Raw genomic sequence first — 6,012 nt, 5'->3', positions numbered from 1 at the left:
GAGAGCTTTACTTCCAACTATGTGGTCAATTTTGGAATAGGTGTGGTGTGGTGCTGAAAAAAATGTATATTCTGTTGATTTGGGGTGGAGAGTTCTGTAGATGTCTATTAGGTCCACTTTGTTTAGAGCTGAGTTCAATTCCTGGATATCCTTGTTAACTTTCTGTCTAGATGATCTGTCTAATGTTGACAGTGGGGTGTTAAAATCTCCCATTATTATTGTGTGGGAGTTTAAGTCCCTTTGTAGGTCACTCAGGACTTGCTTTATGAATCTGGGTGCTCCTGTGTTGGGTGCATATATATTTAGGATAGTTAGCTCTTCTTGTTGAATTGATCCCTTTACCATTATGTAATGGCCTTCTTTGTCTCTTTTGATCTTTGTTGGTTTAAAGTCTATTTTATCAGAGACTAGGATTGCAACCCCTGCCTTTTTTTGTTTTCCATTTGCTTGATAGATCTTCCTCCATCCCTTTATTTTGAGTCTATGTGTGTCTCTGCACGTGAGATGGGTTTCCTGAATACAGCACACTGATGCGTCCTGACTCCTTATCCAGTTTGCCAGTCTGTGTCTTTTAATTGGAGCATTTAGCCCATTTACATTTAACGTTAATATTGTTATGTGTGAATCTGATCCTGTCATTATGATGTTAGTTGGTTATTTTGCTCATTAGTTGATGCAGTTTCTTCCTAGCCTCGATGGTCTTTACAATTTGGCATGTTTTTGCAGTGGCTGGTACCGGTTGTTCCTTTCCACGTTTAGTGCTTCCTTCAGGAGCTCTTTTAGGGCAGGCCTGGTGGTGACAAAATCACTCAGCGTTTGCTTGTCTGTAAAGTATTTTATTTCTCCTTCACTTATGAAGCTTAGTTTGGCTGGATATGAAATTCTGGGTTGAAAATTCTTTTCTTTAAGAATGTTGAATATCGGCCCCCACTCTCTTCTGGCTTGTAGAGTTTCTGCTGAGAGATCAGCTGTTAGTCTGATGGGCTTCCCTTTGTGGGTAACCCGACCTTTCTCTCTGGCTGCCCTTAACATTTTTTCCTTCATTTCAACTTTGGTGAATCTGACAATTATGTGTCTTGGAGTTGCTCTTCTCGAGGAGTATCTTTGTGGCGTTCTCTGTGTTTCCTGAATCTGAATGTTGGCCTGCCTTGCTAGATTGGGGAAGTTCTCCTGGATAATATCCTGCAGAGTGTTTTCCAACTTGGTTCCATTCTCCCCGTCATTTTCAGGTACACCAATCAGACGTAGGTTTGGTCTTTTCACATAGTCCCAAATTTCTTGGAGGCTTTGTTCATTTCTTTTTATTCTTTTTTCTCTAGACTTCCCTTCTCGCTTCATTTCATTCATTTCATCTTCCATCTGCGATACCCTTTCTTCCAGTTGATCGCATCTGCTACTGAGGCTTCTGCAATCTTCACGTAGTTCTCGAAACTTGGCTTTCAGCTCCTCCATCTCCTTTAAGCCCTTCTCTCCATTGGTTATTCTAGTTATCCATTCTTCTAATTTTTTTTCAAAGTTTTTAACTTCTTTGCTATTGTTTTGAATTTCCTCCCGTAGCTCAGAGTAGTTTGATCGTCTGAAGCCTTCTTCTCTCAACTCGTCAAAGTCATCCTCCATCCAGCTTTGTTCCATTGCTGGTGAGGAACTGCGTTCCTTTGGAGGAGGAGAGGTGCTCTGCTTTTTAGAATTTCCAGTCTTTCTGCTCTGTTTTTTCCCCATCTTTGCGGTTTTATCTACTTTTGGGCTTTGATGATGGTGATGTACAGATGGGTTTTTGGTGTGGATGTCCTTTCTGTTTGTTAGTTTTCCTTCTACCAGACAGGACCCTCAGCTGCAGGTCTGTTGGAGTTTACTAGAGGTCCACTCCAGACCCTGTTTGGCTGGGTGTCAGCAGCAGTGGCTGCAGAACAGCGGATTTTCGTGAGACCACCAATTCAGCTGTCTGATAGTTCCTCTGGAAGTTTTGTCTCAGAGGAGTACCTGACCCAGTGAGGTGTCAGTCTTTCCCTTCTGGGGGGGTGCCTCCCAGTTAGGCTGCTCAGGGGTGAGGGACCCACTTTAGGAGGCAGTCTGTCCGTTCTCAGATCTCCAGCTGCGTGCTGGGAGAACCACTACTCTCTTCAAAGCTGTCAGTCAGACAGGGACATTTAAGTCTCTGGAGATTCCTGCTGACTTTTTGTTTGTCTGTGCCCTGCCCCCAGAGGTGGAGCCTACAGAGGCAGACAGGCCTCCTTGAGCTGTGGTGGGCTCCACCCAGTTCGAGCTTCCTGGCTGCTTTGTTTACCTAAGCAAGCCTGGGTAATGGCGGGCGCCCCTCCCCCAGCCTCGCTGCCGCCTTGCAGCTTGATCTCAGACTGCTGTGCTAGCAATCAGCGAGACTCCGTGGGCATAGGACCCTCCGAGCCAGGTGCGGGATACAATCTCCTAGTGTGCCGTTTTCCAGGCCCGTTGGGAAAGCGCAGTATGAGGGTGGGACTGACCCGATTTTCCAGGTGCCGTCTGTTACCCCTTTCTTTGACTAGGAAAGGGAACTCCCTGACCCCTTGCGCTTCCCGAGTGAGGCAGTGCCTCGCCCTGCTGCGGCTCGCGCACAGTGCGCTTCACTGACTGTCCTGCACCCACTGTTTGGCACTCCCTAGTGAGATGAAACCGGTACCTCAAGCAGAAATGCAGAAATCACCAGTCTTCTGTGCTTCTGTGTCGCTCGGGCTGGGAGCTGGAGACCGGAGCTCTTCCTATTCGGCCATCTTGGCTCCCCCCCAGTAATAGCTTTTTAACTGATCACCCTGCTTTGACTTTTGCCCCTCATCCAATACTTTTTACAGTCAGTGTGGTCTTTTTCACTTTTAAACTTTTTTTTTTTTGAGACAGGGTCTCACTCTGTCACCCAGGCTGAAGTGCAGTGGTGTGATCATGGCTCACTGCAGCCTTGACCTCTTGGGCTCAGGCGATCCTTCCACCACAGCCTCCCAAGTAGCTGGGACCACAGGCATGCACCAACATGCCTGGCTAATTTATTATTATTATTATTTGTAGAGATGGGGTCTCCCTATGTTGCCCAGGCTGTAAACTTTTCAATGATTCCTATTGCTCTTAGCATTAAAAACAAAATAATTAATATAGCCTCTGAGGCCTTGCATAGCATGGCCAATATCTACCTCTTCAGCCTCATAAAATTCTCCACTTGATGTCTGAGCCCCAGCTACACTGGCTTTCTTTTGTCCTCCATATGCACTGGGCTTCCTCCTGCCAGAGGGTCTTTGCACATGTTTTCCCCTTTGCTTGCAATGCTTTTTTTCCTGCTTCATCTGGTTAACTCCTGTGCAGTCTTCAAATCTCTGAGGAAGTTTTGCTTGGTCAGGAAAACCTCCCTGACCTCATATTCTGTGTGCCTCTCCTACAGAATAATTAATTTAGTAATTAACAGAGAACTCATCACAGTTGTAATTTTACATGTATTTGCATGAATATTTGAATAATGTCTATCTCCCTCACTAGACTGTCAGCTTCATGTGGCAGGTGCCAAGATTGTTTTGCTTGGTACTGTGCCCACAGTATCTAACACAATGCCTAATACATACAAAGTGCTAAATATCTATTTGTTGGAGGAAGGAAGAGGAGAAAGCAAGAAAAAGATAAGGAGAGAAGTAGGGAAGGAGAGAAGGGAGAGCAAGAGAGGGGAATCTCCCCCCATGACTGACTATTTGTAAATGTTTATTCTCCTTGTATTTCTAACAGACTTTGCTTTATATTTCTTATTCATGTCATTATGTGCATAAAGGTCCATAACAGTCATGTGTTCTTGGTGGAGTGCACCTTTTATCAATATTAAATATCCCTTTGCCAGGCATGGTGGCTCATATCCGTAACCCCAGCTACTCGGGGGGCTGAGGTGGGAGGATCACCTGAGGCCAGGAGTTCAAGACCAGCCTAGGCAACACAGTGAGACCTCCATCTCTACAGAAAATACAAAAATTAGCTGGGTATGGTGGCATGCACCTGTTGTCCCAGCTACTCAGGAGGCTGAGGTGGGAGGATCACTTGGTCCCAGGAGTTCAAGGCTGCAGTGAGCTATGATTGCACTCCAGCCTGGGTGATAGAGCAAGACTCCAACTCTTAATTTTTGAGACAGAGTCTCACTCTGTCACCTAAGCTGGAGTGTAGTGGTGTAATTTTGGCTCAACGCAACCTCCACCTCCTGGGTTCAAGCGATTCTCCTGCCTCAGCCTCCCGAGTAGCTGGGACTACAGGCACGTGCCATCACACCCACCTAAGTTTTCATATTTTTAGTAGAGATGGGTTTTTGCCATGTTGGCCAGGCTGGTCTCAAACTCCTGACCTCAGATTATCTGCCCACCTTGGCCTCCCACCTCAGCCTCCCAATGTGCTGGGATTACAGGCATGAGCCACTGTGCCTGGCCCCCTTTGTCTCTTTTAATACTGTTGGCTCTAAATTTATTTTTGTCTAATTCAAATGTTACTCCTTTTTGCTAGCATCTGGAAAACTCAAAGCTTCACTGTTTCTTTGCTCATCACTATTTCTTATATTCCACATGTTCCTCTTTTTTGGATTCATTTTTCATTTTGCTTTTCTACATACTTGAGTAATTAATAGAGGCTCTGAATATGCATGAACATTATAATCTGAAAATTGGAGTTTTGTTCCTTATATTATTTCCCCCTCACCACATCCATGCAGGGTCAATTGTGCTATTTATTCATTTTGGTTCTTCTCTTTTATGCTATAGTTTTTCTCCACATATTTCTGGTAATCCTTTGATATCTATGCACACTAGTGAATAAGGGATAAATCAGTTAGCAAAGATAGCTTACCTGGGTCTCCTCTGCAGTCACATTGGTCTATGTCCCCTGACTGGCCTGTCTCCTAAGATAGAGGGCTTTGTGTAAGTGGGTTGAGTGTCTTGACCTATCAGGCTTTACTTTAAGGTGAGTGGGTACAGAGGAGATAGAAAGGCTGGTCTCTTCCCTCCCTACAAATTTTCAAAATAATTTTGCTGTAGTGTAATTACCCAATGGGCTCTTCCTGCACACTGCACAGACAAAATCAATTCACTGAGACCAAACTATTACAGTAAAGAAAGAGATTAATTGACACTAGGCTAGCAATACAGGAGACAGAGTTCTAACTCAAATCAGCCTCCTTTAGAATTCTGAGGCTAGGGTTTTCATGGTCAACTTGGTGGACAGCAGGCTAGGGAATGGGTGCTGCTGATTGGTCGGGGATGAAATCACAGGGGTGTGGCAAACGGTCCTCGTGGGCTGAGTCCACCTCTGGGTGGGGCCACAGGACCAGTTGAGACATAAGTTATGGGTCCAGGCAGAGTCAGTTCGTTGCTGGAAAATCTGAAAAAAAATCTTAAAACACCAATTTTAGGCTCTACAATAGTGATGTTACTCATAGGAGCAACTGGGGAAGTCACAAATCCTTTGGCCTCTGACCACATGACTCCTGAGCAGTAAAGGTTTATACAAACTACACCTACATTTTTGCAGTATTCAAGTTCCTCCCATAATCCTAATCTTGTCACCTTTCATTAGTCTCACAAAGGCAGTTTTCAGGCCCTAAGCAAGCAGTGAGTTAGTTTTAGTGAGGGACTATTATCATTCTTAATTTTAAGTTAAGCTATAAACTAAATTCCTCCCATGGTTAGCTTGGCCTGTGCCCCATAGAGAGCAAAGACAGCTTAGAGGTTAGGAGCAAGATGGAGTTATCCATGTCAGACTTCTTTTACTGTCATAATTTTGTAAAGTCAGTTTCAATCCCCCCTTTGGATTTCAGCACACTTCAATCCTCAAGTGTGAGTCACAGAGATGTGAAAAGGCAGATGACTACTCCAACTTCTTCCTGCTGATGGGGCATAGTTGGAGTAGGGTTTGCCCCAGGGTAAGAGGAGTGAAACTGTCTTGCTGTTGTTTTTATGTATTCACAAGTGCCTACTTAGGATCCCAAGGTCTGTATAACAACATTAGCACTCTTATCTACAGCTTTAG

The sequence above is a fragment of the Hylobates moloch genome, unplaced genomic scaffold, assembly GCF_009828535.3.
Source record: "Hylobates moloch isolate HMO894 unplaced genomic scaffold, HMol_V3 SCAFFOLD_7, whole genome shotgun sequence".
In the NCBI taxonomy this organism is placed as follows: Eukaryota; Metazoa; Chordata; class Mammalia; order Primates; family Hylobatidae; genus Hylobates; species Hylobates moloch.
This window is presented reverse-complemented; position numbering follows the sequence as displayed.